General features: G+C 41.5%; 1 non-coding gene across 1 annotated transcript; it reads right to left on the bottom strand.

Moving 5' to 3' along the window:
* Positions 1 to 4646: 4646 nt before the first annotated feature.
* LOC115871745 lies at positions 4647 to 4753 on the bottom strand. Its single transcript, XR_004047456.1, has one exon. It is a non-coding gene; the product is annotated as a U6 spliceosomal RNA (small nuclear RNA).
* Between the last annotated feature and the right edge of the window lie 15790 nt (positions 4754 to 20543).

Here is a 20543-nt window from a genome sequence, read left to right on the forward strand (position 1 = left end):
GGATTTTATTTTTTGGGTTTGAACTCATAGAGACTGCATGCATGGGATAGAGTTGAACACCCTCCCCCACCCCCTTGCCCCCGGGTTTTCTTGATGCGATCCCATCTACAGGTAATCTTGATGAGATCCCATCTACAGGTAATCTTGATGAGATCCCATCTACAGAGCTCTCTCTTGTGGAGCCAGAGTTTCAAATAGTCAACTCTTGGGTTAACAGCTGAGCACTTAACCGTTGCTCTGCTAGGGCCTCTTAGAAATCGACAAAATATTCCAAATAGTAAAATTTGACATCCAAGTTGATTTAAAAATAACTCGATAAATTAGGAATAGAAAAAAAAGTGTTCCTTAATCTTCCTTTCATGGGTATGCAAACCACAACCATCATAGTCAGAGGCAAAATATTAGCATTCTTTAATATGTTCCCCTCTCAGAAGCGTTCTGACTGTACTTCTTACAAAATAGATTTGTTTCTTCTTTCGGAAGCCCATGATTTTCAATATTCTTCATCAGTACCATAATTCAAATACTCCCATTCTTCTTTGGTCTACCTTATTCAATGTCCACCTTCCACCTGTAGGTAAGGTTTGTGAAAATACCACAGCTTGGGTCAGACACACCTTAATCCTAGAAGTAACAGCCTTGCTATTTAACATTTTAAAGAGATCTTGTGCACCCAATACAATGTGTCCTCTGATCTCTTGGCTGCTGCTTCCATGAACATTGATTATGGATCCAAGCAAGATGAAGTCCTTCATAACGTCACTCTTTTCTTCATATGTCACGATGTTTCCTAGTGGTCCAGTTGTGAGGATTTTTGCCTTCTTTTCATTGGATTGTTGTCTGCACTGAGAACAGTGATCTTTGACCTTCACCAACAAGTGCTTCAGGTCCTCCATAATTTCACCAAACAAGATTGTGTCATTTGCATACTGCAGATTGTTTAAAGGCTGTTCTCCAGCCCTGATGCTGCTTTCTACTTTATGTAAGCCAGCTTCTCTAATGATTTGCTCAGTAGACAGATTGAAAAAGTAAGATGAGGGGATAGAACCCCGTAGCCCACCTTTCTAGATTTACTTAAGAAGGTTCAAACAAGTCAGCTTTCTTGATTTACTTAAGAAGGAAACAACAGCACCAATAACAAAGGTCTGACCCACACTCATAAGCAGAACTAAACCAAGGAAAACAACGATTGCTATCGGCAAGATTTACAATTGAAAAATAAATGATATTCACTGTTACAAATTAATGCGAGGCTACTGGTTTATGACACATTCATCTACGATTGTAGGAATGGAAATAGAGAACATTTGGAAGAATAATTTTGTAGTATCTATCAGTATTTAACATGTGACCCACTTATACCAAACTCTAGGGATTTATTCTGCATATAGGCATGCAGACCGTCATCTTTTATATTAATGGGAAATTAAAAATGACTTAAATGTTGCTCACTAGATAAATTCCTAGGTAGTGCACACACAATTCCATCTAAAATGAAAAATAATGTATAGCAAAATACAATACTCATACTTTACATATATATATATATGAAGGGTATCAAAGCACCCTGGGTTGTTGTTAGAATTTCATATGCTTACCAGAAGGAAAAATCTCTTCTTCAACTTCATCTCCACCTCCAGTCATTCAAGCCTTTCACAGAATTATGTGACCTGTAGCATCTCCCCTTGGGGAACTCTCCTCTTTCAGAAAATGCTGTGAGGGGAGGTATAGGTAAGGTCCTGTAAAGGTAGGATTTTTCAAACAAGCCTTCAGATGCACAGGAGGGGGTAGGGGATGGAGAAGTAGGACTAGACCTTTCTTGATGGAGCTGAAAGTGTATCCTGAGGCAGCCAAACTCTCCGCACTTGGAAAGCTTGGGCCTGAGAAGCATAGGGTCCGACCCTTGGGGAACAGGCAGTAGTTCATAGAGGGCCTCTCATGCTAAACTCTTGCATGACGATTTTAACAGCGGAGTGAGTCCTGGGAAAAGGAGCTGAGAGAAGTGGTTGAGCAGAGAGCATGGTCATTTGTCAGGTCTCCTCGAGGGCAGGAAGAGCAGAAGGACCTCCAGGTGAAGAGCCAATACCGACAGAGAGCACCGAGCCAGCACCGGATCTAAGCATCTCACTTGTATTACCTCACAACATCTTTTGATCAAAATGCTATTTCCATAAGTCCTCCCACATTATAGGCGAAGAAAGGCAAGCCAGAGCAGTGAAGCAAGTCAGTGATAGCGCTAGAATTTGAACTTAGCACATTCCTCATAGGCACCAATGGAGGCAGGACGTCAGGAAAAAAACTCAGATATTGTATTGATCGAACCTTTCAGTTAATATCTTCTTTAATATGTACTAAGCCATGGCAACGCAGTGCTTAACTGCTCGGCATTCTCCTGGGGAAAGGTGTGGCTGTCGGCTTCCATAAATCTCTATGGAAGCAGCTTTGGAAGCCCCATGGGACAGTTCCACTCGTCTTGCAGGGTAACTAGGAATGGAAAAAGGGAATCCTGGGGGTGCAGTGGTTACACATTGGGCTGCTAGCTGCAAGGTCAGCCAATCGAAACCATTAGCCATACTGCAGGGGAAAGATGAGACTTCCTAGGAGAGTGGCAGCCTTGGAAACACGCAGGAGAGAGTTCTACCCTGCTCTGCGGTCTTGCTGGGGGCCAGAGTGGGTGGGTGGTTTGGTTGGGGATGGAGAGCAATGGTCTGGGCAGCGAGGAGTGTGGTTTGGGGACTAACTCATACAGACTACCTCCTAGATCTTTTGTGATCACTATTATCCTAGACTATAATTGAAGCACAGTCTTGTAGTCATTCATTGCTTCACCTGTCTTTCCACATACTCTAACGTTCTGTAAGCCTGCTACATTGGAATCACTTTGTTAACCAGGCTCTCTGTCCATAGACCCACATCCCAGCCGGCTCAGCTAATGAGGTTCATTACAAGGATACACAGGAAAAAAGAACAGAACTACTCCAAGGGGCCTCCTGAAGTACAGGACCATTATTCTTCAGGACAGAGCCTCACCGTTCTCAGTTGGTCTCTCAGCAGTGGGCAAGCAACTCTTTCCTAATGATAGCACTCACCAGTTACTTTGCTTCAGCTTCTACATCTCTCTCTTCTACGGCCCCTCTTACTTCTATTACTGGCTCACAGTCTCTCTCTTACCTCCTGTGCACATTTCCCAGAGATTTACAGTAGCCACCACGCTAAACATTGAGTCATTTGATCATTTTCCAATAATTGTGCAATACTTGAGATCAGCATGCATGTTCAAGGTCATTTTAGAGATTTCTGGCCAGCCTACTTTTTTAAGCAGGCACTGATTTATATATAATCACTGGGGAACAAATGGTGAGGAATAACCATGGCTGTTCATGAGTAATACACCTTCAGTGATTAGTTCCACACAAAGGGAGATGTAGCTCTGAAGAATAAGAGTATTAAGATCACCATGTTCAATTCAGTTATATCATTATGGGTGTGTTTATAGAAGTTGACCATATCTTCCATAGATGTTCAATGTAGCTTGATAATCTAAAGGCTAACTCAGTGGTGGGGGTGAACGATATACTCACATGATGAGACACATAACAAAGAAATCAGTCAACCAAGAGGCTTTGTACTTTTGCTTTTGAGTTCTTCATTTGTTCAGTAATATAGCCACAATTTAGGAAATGTAGGAGAGCTCAATGTGTTGGGTGTAGGAATGCAAGACTAAATAAGACAAAGTCCCCAGTTGAGTACATCAGTCTAATGGAAGAAGGTGACAAAGAAGCTATTTTCATAAGTGCTGTTGGTGATATCGAAAACTTCAAGGTGTCTCAAGAATACTTCCTGGTGGGATTCAGCCCCACATCTGGACGGGTCCAAGGAGGCCATTCTGTAATGGAGGGGTACATTAGAGAGACATGAGAGAAGGCATGCACGGGCTCACCGATGGAGACCAGACTCAGAATGAGGGAGCAATGTATTCTCTCTCAGCCTTATATAATCGTGGGCAGGCAAGCCACGGAAAGCACATATGTCACAGGAAGGGGTTGCATTAGAGGCATACATGTAACAGGAGGGGGATGAGCTAGGGGTATACACACAGTAGGAAGGGGAGGTGCTAGAGGTGTACATGTGACAGGAAAGTACATATGTAATAAGATGGGCAGCTTCTAGAGTTAAGATGGTGTATTAGTCTAGGTATTTTAGAGAAACAAATCCACAGCAACTCATGTATAAGAGAGTTTTATGTAAAGAAAGTGGGCATCACGAAAACATCCCAACCCAATGCTGCCCAAGCCCACAAGTCCAACATTAACCCATTAACCCAACACCAGTCCACAAAGTCCTCCACCTCACAAAACAGAGGCAATGATGCCGACTGCAGGAGGAAAGCTGAGTCAGTGAACAAATAAGCATCTCAGAGCTGGCGGGGTCTCCACACGGCTGCTCCAGCACCCAGGGCTACATCGGGGTAAGTCCATGTGGCTTCTCCTTAGGGATGGCTTGCAGGAAGTCAGCCTTGCCAGTTGAAGCAGGGAACTGCTAAGGCAGCTACACCCTGGTACGACCATCACAAAGCAAGAGACCCGAGAACTAGAAAGGCGAGGCTCACCACCCATTTATCCCTCCACCTTTCTTTTTTTTTTTTTTTAAATATGGAACGCTTCACAAATTTGCGTATCATCCTTGCACAGGGGCCATGCTAATCTTCTCTGTATCGTTCCAATTTTAGTATATGTGCTGCCGAAGCGAGCACCCCTCCGCCTTTCAATTAGCCCCACATGTGTTTATCGGCCAGGTTGGCACAATTAACTAACTCAGATGGCAACCTAACTATGGTCATCTCTGAGCTGAATTGACTTTGGGTGTCTCTGAGCTCTTCTCCAGGGAAATAATCTATGATTCTATCAGAAGGGAGTGGGCCCTACCTGGGACAGACAATAGGGTCTGATTACTCTGTTGGCAGACAACCTTCTGACAAGTAGCCTTCAAGCAGTTGACCTTCAAGCATATATAATAGCAACCGTGTGGTTGCAAGTAGCACCTTAAAATTGGCATTATTATGAAGGGGACATTGTAGGGAATAACTTTACTTAGAAGAATGTAACTGGAATGCACCTCCAACCCACGAATGTGAAAGTCTCCCTCCACAGAGCCCAGACTCCTTAACATATTAACATAGAGAATTTGTCTTCCTGGTTCGGTTTCCCAGACTTCCTTCAATTCCAAAAGAAAGGCATTCAGAGCGAGGGCAGGGACGTGTAAAGAATTTAGAAGTCTTCTTGGAAAAAATTTACTTGAAAATCACTACATCATGTAGGTGGAAGAGAATTTTTTTAACAGTTTTTTTTTAAAGTTTGTATAAAACAAAATTACTGGTTTGTAACTATTTGCCCTTGAACAATGGCTGCACATTAGGAATTCTCTGAAAGCTATCCGGGCACAATTATTGGAAAATGATATGGTAGTTACATAATCTGGTGTCAGTTTGAGGATTAAGAGTGTAGGAGTGGAGTCTGGTCTGTCAATCAGGATATAGCCAATGGGGCCTCTGTGTGGGCATGGCCCTCTCCTGAGGATTCTGGAAACTCTGGTATTTCCTCCTTGGAGGCAGGAGACACACTCTCTCTCTGCTTACTCCCTGAGAAACGCTCTGCTGACAAGACACATGGCACTACGCTGATAGAGCCCATGCCCCGGGAGCTGAGGAGCCATGTTGAGACCCCTGCCAGTGCTGAGATGCTTACACCACCACTGGATCCACAAGACTTTGCACACATTGGCCTGTGATCTTCCTGAATTCCGCATCATTGCATGTGTTTCGTGAGTCTGAAGAGGAATGTATAGATTGGTATCGAACATATGGGCTAATACCAGACTTACGGACTTGATCTGGACTGGGCTGGGATGTTTTTTCAATATTCAATTACTCTTGTATATAGAACTCTTTCTTATACACCTATGGGTGTCTATGAATTTTGTTTCTCTAGTCTACCCAAACTAACACAAATGATCAAATGGCAGACTGTGAAGAAGTTGCCTTTACCCCTCCCTCTTTGGGGAATAGCTAATAGGACAGTGCCACTGAGCTCCCTTCTGTGTCTCATTATCCCTGTGGACTTGATTTATTTGATTCTTTCTGGAGCTAAAGGTACACTTATCATTTCATTTTAGCCTCCCATGATGGAGAACAGTGAGATTCCCAGCGAATGTACCTCACGAGCAGATACCACCTGTCTGTCAGTGAAGACTTGTGTGTTGCATTGATGCTGAACAGGTTTCAGTAGAGCTTTCAGACGAAGGCAGACAAGGAAGAAAGACTTAATAATCTGCTTCCCGAATAAGCCAATGGAAACCCTATGGACCACAACTGATCTTGGGAGTGGTGTAGGGCCAGACAGCATTTGGTTCCTTTGTGCAGGGGTCCCCATGGGTCCCCATGACTTGAAGTCTGACCAAGTGGCAGTGAACACTATACCAACTCAAATTCTGGTTCACTGGCGTCACCATTGCTCACCTGCCTTTCTTTATGTTGCCCTCTCCTTAGACTTTCTTCTCTGAGCCTATTGCTTTAATCACATGGACTCATGCGGATATTTTGTTACCATCATCTCTGTGGATTTGGGGCTCTGGAAGTTAGAGTTCAAATAACTTGCTTCAACCATTTGATTGGTGGATAAATTTTTTTTTGCCTTTTGCTTTCCTCCCCCCTGCCCCACTCAAGTTAACATATGTCTAGCACCTAGTTAAGTGATTTATGGACTTCAATGGATACATTGTCTGATATTTCAATAAACTATTAGGATGATCCATCATTCTACTGTATTTATTTCATCTTTCATAGGCAGATAGACTGTGGAAATGTAATGGCATGAGTATACCATGGCTTTAAGTAAGTGGGATTGTTTCTTAGTATTTATAATAGAGGCACAGGTACAATAATATCACTTTCCCATTTGAAAATTCATTTTTTTGAGCGATGATGAATAAATGAACGTGATGATCCCCTGATGGTGGCAATATTCTTCATGTGTAAAGGAAATATCAAATTTAGGGAAAATGAAGGACTTGGAGATTATTGCACATAGCCAGAGAAGGATATTCAGCCTAGAAAAAGACGAAGGGAGACAGATAGTCATGTGAAAATTAATTAAAATTTACAGGAGGAAATAGATTGGTCCTGGAACAACTAAGAAGGCAATTTTAGGACCCGGGTGACAGCTAACAAAGAGCCTGGACTGCCTTTGTAACAGTGAGATCTTGTTCTAAAAACTATCAAAAACAGGCCAGAAAAATAATCAGAATTGTGTTAGTCTGGGTAGACTAGAGAAACAAATCCATGGACACACATGTGTATAAGAAAGAGATTTACATACAAGAGGAATTGAACATTGAGAAAACATCCCAACCCAGTCCAGTCCAAGGTCATAAGTCTGTTATTAGCCCATAGGTCTGATATTAATCTAGAAAGCTCTCTTAACTCACAAAACACATGCAATGAAGCCAAATGCAGGACGATCACAAGCCAGTGGGTAGAAAGTCTTTGGATCCATCTCAGTAAGCATCTCAGTGCTGGCAGGGGTCTCTCTGTGGCTTCTCCAGCTTCCAAGGTCTGGTTGCATCCAGGTGGCTTGTCTTCTGCAATGTTTCCCAGGGAGTGGCAAAGAGAGAGAAGTGTCTTTTGCCTCCAAGGAAGAAGTACCAGATTTACCAGAATTCTGAGGAGCAAGTCATGCCCACACAGAAGTCTCATTGGCTATCTCCAGACTGACAGCCTAGACTCCACCCCTTCACTCTTAATCCTTAAATTGGCACCAGATTAGGTGACTACCACAGACCACTCCTCATCAATTTAACACTTTCACATAACTCTTTAGCCATGTATAATTTTCAAACAATAATAAAAATCATATCCGTACCTAATAGGATAAAACTAAAAAGCATACAATTCAATGTGTGCCACACACTTAAACATAACATTTTATAGATGAACAAAACAAAAATGTCCTATGCCGAACAATTTGTAAGAACTACACCTTGATCCTATAATCCTATGAATATATATTCCTCCATCTGTGAAAGTTTGTAAGCCAACCACTTCATGCCTTTATCCCCCAAATTTTGGGTATCCATTTTCTATACAGCCCATTTACATCAACCCAGTGCTCTGAGGAAGCAATCATATTTTTCAACATGAAGAAACTTCATTCCAGTTGGAACTTTGTGAAATCCACATCCATAAGCAAAGTCAAATCAGGATAGGCCATCCATAAAGTCAACAGCAATATGCACCAGTTCACAGGCTCAAAAATCTCTTCATATGGTTGGGTTCTGGTCAACTCAATGTAGGCTGCCTCTCTTAGCCTCACTGGGGTGTCCGCTGGTTGCCTTAGACCATGGCCCCATCACAAATTCTCAACACCCCTAGCCCCTTGTGCTAGGTCATGAACTTAAGACCAGTCAACCCACTTTTGTCTTCTCCTCTAGTTCCTGTAAACCAGGTCCACGGGTGTCAGTGGCCAAACTCAACCCGTATCTTTATTGCTGCTTTTCTCCCACTTCCACTCAACAAATGAATTCAGGTGGTCACCAACAGTCAGCCAGATGACAAGGTCTGACAGTCCCCAGCTCAAGAGATCTACCTTCCAGTAGCATGGTGAAACAGGACATGAAGGAACCTCAAGTTACAGTGACACAGTCCACATATTAGGTGTCCCACAGGTAGTGTAGCTTGCAAATGGAGGCACAGGACTAGCAAGGCAGCCACACACTGGTCCGATGATCAAAGAGCAAGAGAGAGAGAGGTGAGGCTCGCTGAGCTCTCTATCTGTCCGCCAGTCAACCAATCTCACATGTGTTCATTGGCCATATTGGCACAACAAACCTACCTATCAGAGAGATTCCTGAATTAATCTGTATAACAAGGTATGGAAATGAGAGTGGCGAAGTTCTCTTCTAAACACAGTTTTCTTTATTTAAGGTACTGTGAGCTGGAGAATTATTTGATATGGCTCTTCTAGTCATAGTCTTTTAAACTCCCACCAAATGACTGGGTGAGGCCATATAAATAAGGTGTATGGGGTTCTCATGAAGGGATCGGTCTTTTTCTCTCCTAATGGGTATAAAGTAAAGCATCTCAGCAACAGCAACGGGACAGCTGAGATTTCTGTGTGCTGAACCTCCTCCATCCAAAGCCCTATGCACAGAGGGCTATGGCACAGAGAAATGACAGCGAAGGAGTAGCAGCAGAGGCAGTACCTAGAGCAAAACCACAAGACAGAGCAGCAAGCTTCCCAGCCCATGGAGGTAGTAAAAGTACTAGCTCCCATATGGCTGACTTGTAGAATGCAGTGCTTCCAAGAGGCACCTAATTGTGGGAGTTATGCTGGCTGTACCGCAGGCTGGAGCTGAAATACCTTCGGGCAGAGGTTTAATGCAGTGTGATGATTCCTGTGAGCTTTTACTGGCAGAGCAAAAGGGCCGGTAGCATTGCCTGAGCTAAAGAGAGGCTAATAGACCATGTGACGAAGAGGCCAAGAACCCGAGAGAAGCATGCCTATAAGGCAAAGCTGGTAAGAGTTTCTTTTCAATGGAAAGAACTAGATCCTGAGCATTTCTTATCCTGAATTATAACCTCTTAACTTCCTTAATAAATGCCATAATGGTGAGACTATTGTCTATGAGTTCTGTTTGGGCATTGTGATCAATTTTTGGACCCAGAAGAGACGCAAAACATACCGTGGTAGTGAGGAGTGGTGCCAGGATTGCTCATGAAGGGTGATGGGTAAAGTCAGGTCTAAACTCTTTAAGCTGGATTTCCCTGCCCTTTGGGTAGTCAGAAAAGAGCCATCCGTGGTGATTAGGTAAGTGTTGGGCTGGGAGCCCCAAGGTGAGCAGGTAGAACCCATTAGCTGCTCCATGTGGGAGAGATGAGGCTTTAGGCTCCTATAAAGATTTACAGCATAGGAAATGCGAAGGGGCAGTTCTACTCTGTGCTGTGGGTTGCTGTGGGTTGCTATGAGTCAGAATTGACTTGATGGCGGTTGGTGGGCTTACAGAGTCAGAGCAGGGAGATGCCACCTCCATGTCATGTTTACAAGTACAAGCATACCTTCATGGTTTATAGGCATGCTTTTCAGTGACTGGTTAATTTGGAGGGGGTATCTGAATATATTTATTCATTCACACAGATCCTGATTTATTCAAAAAATAGTTACATCAAATATTTCTAGTGTCAAGTCTTTTTACTGAGTTAAGGGTTTATCATTACCTTTTGAGGTCCAGTGAAAATGCAAACATGATAATAATGACTCTTTAATGATCTCATTTGACCCTTCCTAACAATTTCAGTGAAGAAAGTAGATGAGATATTGTCCTTACTTTAGAGATGAGAAAACTCAATTCAAAGGATGATGATGTTACCTGGAGAATGGAATTACGTCTCACGAGCAGATCATGTCACATCCATGTTGATACATATCATCACAGGGACTACAGGTATGTGTAGGAAATACCTATCAGACTGCAGTGACTGCGCACAGAAGCAATTTTATAGGTTAGGGCACCTGCTGGGGCCAGCAGAAGAGCACTGAGTTTTATTACTGACCAAAATCATACATTATCTTCCTACCAAGGTTGGGCACAATTGAAAGCTTGTATTATGTAAGTATCTGTGCTCGTCATTTACACATGATTTCTTGTTTAAAGCTTGCCACAACCCTGGGAGTATTATTGTCTGCATTGGAAATGAAAAAAGAAAAATTCACTTCATCAAAGAAACGTTCTAAAATTTGTTTTAAAAAGCTGTAAACTTGGAGAAGTTGTGTGGCACATATATCCAGGATATATCGAGAAGTTATAAACAAATTAGAGAAAAAAGGAACACCTCAATAGGAAACCGGTAATTTGAGATTCCTCCCCAAAATTAAAAAAAAAAAAAAGAAACAAAACAAAGTGAGCTATTGAAGCAATTCTGAATATTAAGTTTAAAATTCTAGGTAAGAAGGCCACCTTTTCAGTCTTAGTAGTGCTTCAAAAGGAAGGCAGTGAGGAAATGGTTTTAAAATATCTCAATGTCTGAGCTCTAATGTTTTAAGGTGAGTCTTTCAGAGCAAGTAAAAGGTTAGACTTGAGCCAGGTCGAAAAGCATAGTCATTTAGAAGTGATGGACACATCAGTTAAGTAAGAGCCTTAAGATAAGTTTTACTTAAGCCAGAGCCTTAAGATAAGTCTTTGTGAGCAAGCTCTTGTTCTGATAAGAAAGATGTTTTTCCAGATGAGCAAACTTTTTGCTCAGATAAATTGTTATGCAAGAATGTCCTGAAGCAAAATGTGCAATTATGTTGACCTAGCTACCTCTTTTAAGACTCACCAGGAATATTGAAAAGTCTCCGCTTTTCAATATACTTTTAGTATTTCTTTAGCTGAAATGAACGACAGACCATTACCACCTGAGGACATAAGCAGTGCCGATGCACATCATCATTTAAAGCGTGGTAGCGGTCATTTCCACATCTATATACATTAGGGTCATAACTGTGTGGATCATAGCAAACTATGGGTAGCCTCAAGAAGAATGAAATTCCAGAACACTTCATTGTGCTCATTCAGATCTTGTCCATGGATCAAGAGACAGTTGTGCAATTAGAACCAGGGAATACAATAAGGTTTAAAATCAGGAAAGGAGTTCATCAGAGTGGTATACACTCATAAACTCGCCATACACATCCAATCCGTATGCTGAGCAAATAATCTAGGGAGCTGGGCTCTATGAAGGAAAATGCAGCATCAGGGTTTGAGGAAGTCTTAACAGCTTTCTATATGCTGATGACACCACCTTGTTTGTTGAGAGTAAGGAGGACTTGAACCACTTCTGATGAAGAGTTAGGATTTCAGCCTTCAATATGAATTACAACTCAGTATAAGGAAGTCCCAAATCCTCACAACTGAACCAATAAGTAACAACAGCATGAGCACAGGAGAAAAGCATGAAGTAGCCCAGGACTTTATCTTACTTGGATCTGCAGCCAACACTCATGGCAGCAGTAGTCAGGACATCAAATGCTGCATTGCATTCGGTAAGCTACTGTGCAAGGTATCTTTAATGTGGAAAAAGCAGGATGCTGCTTTGTGGACTAAGGTGCATGTAGTAGTTACATAATCTGTTGTCAATTTGAGAGGATTAAGAGTGAAGGGGTTGCATTCAGCCTGTCAATCAGATGGCAGCATGATGACCTCATGTGGAGGTGCTAAGGAGATAAATAGCTCTGTTGAGCTGGGACAGAAGCTCAGGCCCTGGGAGACATTCTTGTTGACTAGTCACTTGGAGACAAGCTGATGGCAGCCAGAGCCTCGTAGCTGGAGAAGCCACACAGAGACCCCTGGCAGCACTGAGATGCTTACACCACCCCTGGATCCACAAGATTTTCACCCACTGGTCTGTGATCATCCTGTATTCGGTGTGATTGCATGTGTTTTGTGAGTCTGAAGAGGAATTTATAGATTGGTATCGGCCATACCAGACTTAAGAACTTGATCTGGACTATGCTGGGATGTTTTCTCAATATTCAATTGCTCTTGTCTATAAAGCTCTTTCTTTTACACCTATGAGTGTCTATGCATTTGTTTCTCTAATCAACCCAGACTAACACAGTGCACCTGATCAAAGCCCTGGATTTTCAATTGCTTCATATGCATGTGAATACTCTACATTGACTAAGGAAGACTGAATAAGAATCCAGGCATTTGAATTGGGTGCTGGAGAAGAACATTGAAAGTTCCATGCACTGACAAAAGACAAACCAATCTGTCTTGCAAGAAGCAAGGTCAGAGTGCTTCTTAGAGGCCAGAGGGGCAAGAATATGTCTTATATACTTTGGATATATTGTCAGGAGCTACCAGTCCCGGGAGAATAATATCATATTTGGTAAAGTTGAGGGGCATCAAAAACGAGGAAGGCCCTCAATGGGGTGATTCACACAGTAACTGCAACAGTGGGCTAAAACAAAGGAAGAATGTTGAGGACGGTACAGGACCAAGCAGTGTTTTGTTCTGTTTTGCATAGGGTCACTCTGGGTCAGAACCTCTCAATGGCACCTAACAACAATGCAATAGATTTTCCTCTTCTTTCTGTTGGATGATCAATGTTGGATCAATTGACAGGATAGAGACTGATAGTATTAGAAACAGTGGAAATTGCACATTTGAGCAACATAGACAAGACAGACTGGTTTGGGTCATTTTGCAGTCCACTTCTAAGCCATTAGTCAATGCTGCATAGAGTGAACCAAAGAACAGATCCCATCCCTTCTTTAAAGCACTGAGAGAACCAGATGAAAAAACTCAGAGAGCCAGATCTGGGGGATATTAGCCAAATTACATCATTGTACTCATATCATCTGTGTTAGGCTGAATTGACTCAAAAAACAAATTCAGTGATAGAATGGGTTTTATATTGAGAAGCTTTATAGATCAGGGAAAATATCCCAGGCCAGCCCAACTCAAGTCTATAAGTCTGATACTAGTCCATAAGACTCTTCAGACTCACATAGCCACATACAATGATGAAGATTGCAGGAAGATTAGGGGCTGGTGGTTGCAAGGTCATGTGGATCCAGTGGTGCGGTCCATCATAACCTGACAGGTCTCAGAATGGCTCGCCAACAGGGAGGTGGAAGCAGAGAGAGAGGGAGGTTCCCAGGACCCTCCTTATGAGAAGGTCACTTCCACAAGGAGGCATCATCATCTGTGACCTGATTGACAGACTAGACTCCACTCCTGCCCTTCTATGTACCTTCAAGTTGACATGAAATTACGTAACTACCACATCATCCCTCTCTCCCTTTCTTGTATACACATCTCTATATGAATCTCTCTCCTCCTGTTTTATACATCTTTTAGTAATATTACAGAACTCAGGAGGCAAGTTCTTCCTTTTAAAGGAACTGCTCTACCTTGAGAAGCTATTATGTTATCTAGAGCTTTTATGTTTTGAATCATGTATTTGAGCTCATAATCTCTTCAGGTGAGCTATTAGTTGACCTTAGGGATCATGTACTCCCCTTGTAGATATCTGAATCAAATAAATAAAAGATGTTCCCCAATTTCCAGTTCTCTAGTAAATGATGAGATGATAGGCCTGAGTACAAAAGGAATAAGCTCAGACATTACCTTCAGTGACTAACGTTTTTCATCTCAGGTTGAGGAACAAGTTTTCTCAAGAACTCATTTACTGTGAAGGGGAAGAAAGGAGCCAAATGGGTCATGAGGGACTCACCATAAAAGAGGTATCAATTTACCAACTTAATAAAACATTGTCTGAGTTGCAAGTATTAGCAAATAGGGTATTTGTTCCTTTAAGTCACTACGTTTGTAGCCAAAAGTACACTAAATTGATAACTGTGTTAGTCTGCATACTTTAGAGAAACAAATCCACAGAAACTCATGTATAAGAGTTTTATATAAAGGCTAAGTGTGCATCAAGAAAACATCCTGACCCAGTGCTGCCCAAGTCCACAAGTCCAACATTAACCCATGTGTCCGACACCAATCCACAAAGTCCTCCTCCATCTCACAAAGCATACACAATGATGCCAACTGCAGGAGGAAAGCTGAGTCAGTGGATGTGTAAGCATCTCAGCGCTGGCAGGGGTCTCTACATGGTTGCTCCAGTACCCAGGGCTGTATCAGGGTAGGTCCATGTGGCTTCTCCTTGGGGATGTCTTACAGGAAGTCATCCTTGCAAGCTGAAGCAAGGAACTGGCTAAGGCAGCTACACCCTGGTTTGATTAGCAGAAAGCAAGAAACCCGAGAACTAGAAAGGTGAGGCCACTGAGCCATTTATCCCTCCGCCCTCCCATTAACCCCACATGTGTTTATTGGCCAGGTTGGCATAATAAACTAACTCACTGACCTAATGGTAAGCCAACTGCCTGTGTCACACTTAAGAATAAAAACATTAATGCATTCCTTTCATATTTGGAAGTAATTCTAATTAATTACAAATAATTAATATTTATTTTTTGTTTATTGCATGGCAGCAACTGTTAAAGTTACTTTACATATAAAAGAAAACAACCAAAATCACTTCCACCAAGTTGAAGTCAACTCATAATGACCCTGTAGTGAAGGGTAGAACTTCCTCTGTGAGTTTTTGAAACTAACTTTTTACAGAAATAGAAAGCCCCATTTTTCTCCCACAGAGTTGCTGGTGGTTTTGAGGCACTAGGTAAGTAAAAAACTTTGTTATTTGTTATTATCATCCCAGGGCACACATGTACAGGTTTACTCCAAACAAATCATGTCTGTGGTGAGGGGATGGCTGCAGAAAAGTTCTCTCTGTAGTACACTACCTTAGTCTTGTTAGGGTGTTTAAAAATTTAAAAAAGATCCAATCCAGTGGAATCTGCTTGGCCAATTAAATTCAAGACAGGGAGGTAGTGTAGAAAATGATGGTGACTGGTTCTCGGGATTCAAAGAGGTTATCTGGATGGATGTACGCAAAGGACACAGGGCAATCAGGGTGGCTCATTTATTAGGTATTTGAAGAAAATCGAAAACTCTATTGGTGAGAAAAAGGCCACAGAAATTTCACTATCCTGAAAATATATCTGTGCAGAGCCTTGGTGGTGTGGTGGGTTATGTGTTGGGTGGCTGACCTGAAAATGTACCTGTGCATTCTTCAGGAATGGGACTGTGCTATGAGAATGTTGTGGGGAACTTTCCCTCATCCACCCTTTCTCCCAGGAAACTGAGTTATCCTTGGAATTAGAGAGCTGGGCACGTTCGGAAGAGACAGAGCTGGATCTGGTACATGTTTGAGAGACTTAGGGAGGAAGATCCTGGTGTGGCCACTTCAAATAGGGAGTCAATGTGTACCCCAACTGCTGGGATCTCAAGACTTGGACATTGCCCCTGCTGTGTAGGCCATGTCATGGGTACATGAACACTGCTGAGACTGCTCTCGGATCATCTCCATTCTCTATTTCCAAGACCAATTGATACCACTGCTCAAACTTTATTTATTTATTTATTAAAAAAAAAAACTTTGTTGCTGTTGCCGCACCTTCAGTTCCAACACACAGTGACCCTGGGTACGACAGAGTGAAACACGACCTAGTCCCGTGCCACCCTCACCACCACGGTGATAGCTGAGCTTGTTTTGGTACCAACTCTATCAATCCATCTCGTCAAGGACCTTCTTTTTTTTTTTTTTTTTTTTTACTGCCCATCTACGTTACCACGCATGATGTTCTTTTCCAGGGACTGGTCCAAAACTATTCTGACAAGTCTTATAGGGTTGGGACTCGAATCATTTCTTCTGATAGTCATTATATGCTAAGGCCATTTTTAAAGTCAAATGTATTGAGTTAAAATTTCCATCTTTAAATTCACATTTCCATTATTGAATTTCCATAATTAAGTTCACATTTTTGAAGTGTACAGTTCTATACATTTTGACAAATATAGACAGAATATTTCCACCATCCCAGAAATTATTTTTTGTGTCACCTGAGAGTCTTGAAAAATTTGATCTTCTTTCTTTTGCTAACATTTTTCCTCTTCCAGTATCATATAGAAATCGGTTTATAGCCGACATAGAGAATTTCGTCTTACTTTGGCTTGTGGCACATTCTTAGTGAGTGCCATCTATCCATGTTGTTACGTGCATCAGTGGTTTGTTTATTGTCAACACTGAGGAGAGTTCCATTACATGCATGTACCACTTACAAACTCAAAACCCAAACTACTGCCATTGACTCAACTCTGACTCACACCAACCCTCTGAAACCGAGCAGAACTCCCCCTATGGGTTTCTGAGACGACAGCTCTTTATGAAAATTGAAAGTCTCATCTTGCTCCTTTGGAGCAATTGGTGGTTTTCAACTGCTGGCTTTGCTGTTAGCAAACCAACACATCACCTCCCTGACCACCCAGGCTTCACGAATACGATTCATTATGCATTTGTTTGGTTTCCTAGGTTTTAGTGTGACTCATATCTTGCTAGATTATACCCTAAGTATCTTACAAGTTTATGACATTCTGGATCACTCTTTTCCAAGTTTGTTTGTCAACAATTCATTACTAGTCTAGGCATACCTCAGCATTAGGCTGGTTTAGTTCCTGATCACCACCACAATAAAGGGAATATTCCATTAACGCAATCCCATGGACATTTTTTGTTTCCTGCATCTACAAAAGTTATGTTTACTATAACCTAATTAGTGTGCAAAAGCATTATGGAAAAGCTTGGAAGATGGTGAGATTTTTCCAAAATGTAACCTTGAGACAGAAAGAGTATAGACTGTAGGACAAAATGGTGCCGACACACGGACTTGAACCGGGCTCTCGGCCCACCTCTGATGTTTGAACAATGCTCTGTGGACAGTAGAGCAAAGCAACATGCTAAAAGAAGGTATGCTTATACATAGGAATGACATTAATATTAGAATATTTTTGTATAATGATCTTGTATTCTGTAACATTGCAAACTGAATAGTTAGTTCCAATACCTTTGTTGTGACCATATACTTTCAGGTTTTGTAGTTTTGTTATAGAATTTTTATTTCTATATATTTTTAATTGTTGCCTTTCTGATGAGATTTCTTATCTTTTCATTCATTATGAGCAGATTTTCATTGAAAATAATTTTGCTTAATGCCTTAAATTACTTGCCTCTAGTATCTGGATATTTTAGGACTCAAACTTGATTGATTTTTCTTTCTTTTGAGAATATTTTCTTTCTTTCTTGGTTTTCTTCTGCATATCAGACAAATTGGGGGTTTAGATCCTGATATTATGAGTACTTGTTTCTGGAAACTAGTTTGGAAGACCCTGTATTGCCTCTTAGACGTACTTAAAAGGCAAATGATTGTGTTTTTTCCATGCCCATTTCTCTGCCAATTCAAACTTTTTGTCTGAAGTCGGGTTTTGAGAATTGAATCTGTTTTGAGTCTGTTCTATGCATGTATCCAGGGCTTAATCTGAGATCTGGGTAAAAAGAGTTTGAGAAGTTTTGTTTATAGCTCTACCCTTTCTCTTTGAAGCGCCTCCTTCTTTCTCATAAATCACCACTACTGATTTTCAGTTTTCTGATTCATCCAGAGAAAGAGAGACCAGTGTTGCAACTCGCCGATCTTCCCCTGCAGCCCTGACCTGCGGGAACCTCCAGAATGGGCTTGTGGTTTCCATAAAAATAGGACAGACCCACATAGTCAACAGCAACACCTTAGCACCCGGCCCAGTGGTCTCAAGCATGATGACAGTGTGAGAATTGCTCAGGATTGGGCAGTGTCTCGTTACGTCGCATACAGACAGGGTGGCCATGAGTCAGAACCTACTTGGTGGCACAAGCTGGTCAAGCTGGACACTTATTTACATTAGACTTCTGGACAGTTCATCCTGGTTGCTGTGAATACAAAGTGTAGTCCAGTCACACTTATTGTCACTCCTGTACGTGCCACATGGTCTGCCCCTCATCCAGGACCCATAATCTGGGAGCTTGCACTGCAGTTCCCCTGTCTCCTCTGAGAATGTCCTTGCCTTCAAGGCTTGTCTGCTTTAGTTGACGCTCTGATATATTCTGGTGCTCTTTGGGGTGTGTCTCATTATTTTATAGTTATTTTGTGTGGGGAAATTCTCAAGTGAGATTTTAATCCATCATTACAGAGAACAGAAATGACATATATCGTTTAATTTCTAGATGTTTTATCATGTTTATATGTTTCTGTTATTAGTTTCTAATGTGATTTCCTTTGGTCAAATAGCATATCGTATTTCATTATGATTCTTTTAAATGTACTGGTTTTATTGGGACTCAGAGTATGGTTCATTTTGCTGTGTGTTCCACGTACACTTGTGGAATATGTGCATTCTGCTATGGTTGGGTGGAATGGTCTAGAACTATCAAATCAAATTGGTTGATAATGTTGCTGAGTTCTTCTGTGTCATAACTGATATTAGGCCGGTTGGTTCTATTGTTGATGATAGTACACAGGACACAGAGGGAATAGTGACTGTATAAATGAAATTAACCTAATTAAACTAACCAAGGAAATAGGCAATATCTAGTGAAACCCTTGAGGGGAGCATAACGGCAATGCAACATGGTAAAATAATTTGGGAAACCTATAAAGCCCATTCCTCAGTTTTTCCCCCCACAAACTTCCTTCTCCTGAAAGACTGGGTTCTACTGGTGTAAGAGACATACACAGAAAAGACACTTGTGACTACTCTGTGATTCAAATGATGGTTCCCGCCTTAACGCAGAATTCAAACCAACAATAAAGGAATTGCGCACATGCCCAACTCATTATGATAGGTATCCCAGACACCCTGGCTAACAGATTACACTTGGAATTTTCATTTTCTATTTGAGCAGCATTGTGTACATCCACTGAAAATGGGGGCCAGAAAAGAGTTCCTAAAACTGTATGACTACACAGACTGCCCAAGCCAGAAAACATGCCCCAAGAAACACACACAGATTCTTGACTAAGACAGCAGCCCTACAACTGCATCCTTTGCAAACTCAAGGGGACCCTGTAGCCTGGGGCATCTCCCCTACAGGTCTCTGGCAGATTTCGAATCTCTAAAAAAACGCCTTCACGGGACTTTGACTTTCTGGTCTTTGTGTCCACACCTACCTCCAAGAACACTATCAATTACTGAGAGAGGAGAAACGAAGTCTTCAATTATGATTATGGATCAGTCTGTTTGATCTTTTAATTCTTTGAGCTTTCGCTGTGTGTATTTGTAGATTCTATTGTTAGAATCTTAATGTCTTTTGGGGGGAAATCGATATTTTATAATTACGTAATGTCCCTTTTTCTTTCTGGTAATATTCTTTTTCTAAAGTCTACTTTATCTGGGATTAATCTAGCTGGTTCTCCTGATTTGTGTTTGCATAGTGTGTCTTTTTCCATTCTTTCTGTCTTAATCTATTTATGTCTTTATATTTAGAATTGGCGTTTTCTATGTGACAAGTAGTTCTTGCTTTTCATCTTGTGAGATAGTGCCTGGCTTTTAATTGGAGGGTTCAGACAAATTGCTTTTAATACTATTACTGATATGGCCAGATGTAAATCTACCATGTTGATAAATGTTTTATATTTGCATCATATGTTCTTGGATCTTTCCTCCCCACCCCCTCTTCTTGCTTCTTTTGGAGGAGAACATTTTAAAATCCCATTGTTAAGGTAACTTTTTTTTAAAAGACAAAACAGCTCTTGTCCTTATAAAATTGATGTTTATCCAAACATGAAAACTACTTGCCTGGATAAAATCAATTTCAAAAATTTCCTGCAGATAAGAGGGAAGCTATTTTTTAGTTTTCAGTGTTCTTTTCCTGTGCAATAATCATCTAGAGCAAATAATTACAATAATAATTATGTGGACATGGGTCCTCTCAGCTCTCAGCCCCAATGAGCTCACTGCTATGGAGTCAATATCAACTCCTGGCGATCCTGGAGGACAGAGTCGAACAGGCTCTGTGAGTTTTGAAGACCCTCATTCTCTCTATAGGAGTAGACAGTCTCAACGTTCTCTCT

Source organism: Echinops telfairi, unplaced genomic scaffold, assembly GCF_000313985.2.
Source record: "Echinops telfairi isolate 266 unplaced genomic scaffold, ASM31398v2 ScPeMD7_7400;HRSCAF=8409, whole genome shotgun sequence".
Classification (NCBI taxonomy): domain Eukaryota; kingdom Metazoa; phylum Chordata; class Mammalia; order Afrosoricida; family Tenrecidae; genus Echinops; species Echinops telfairi.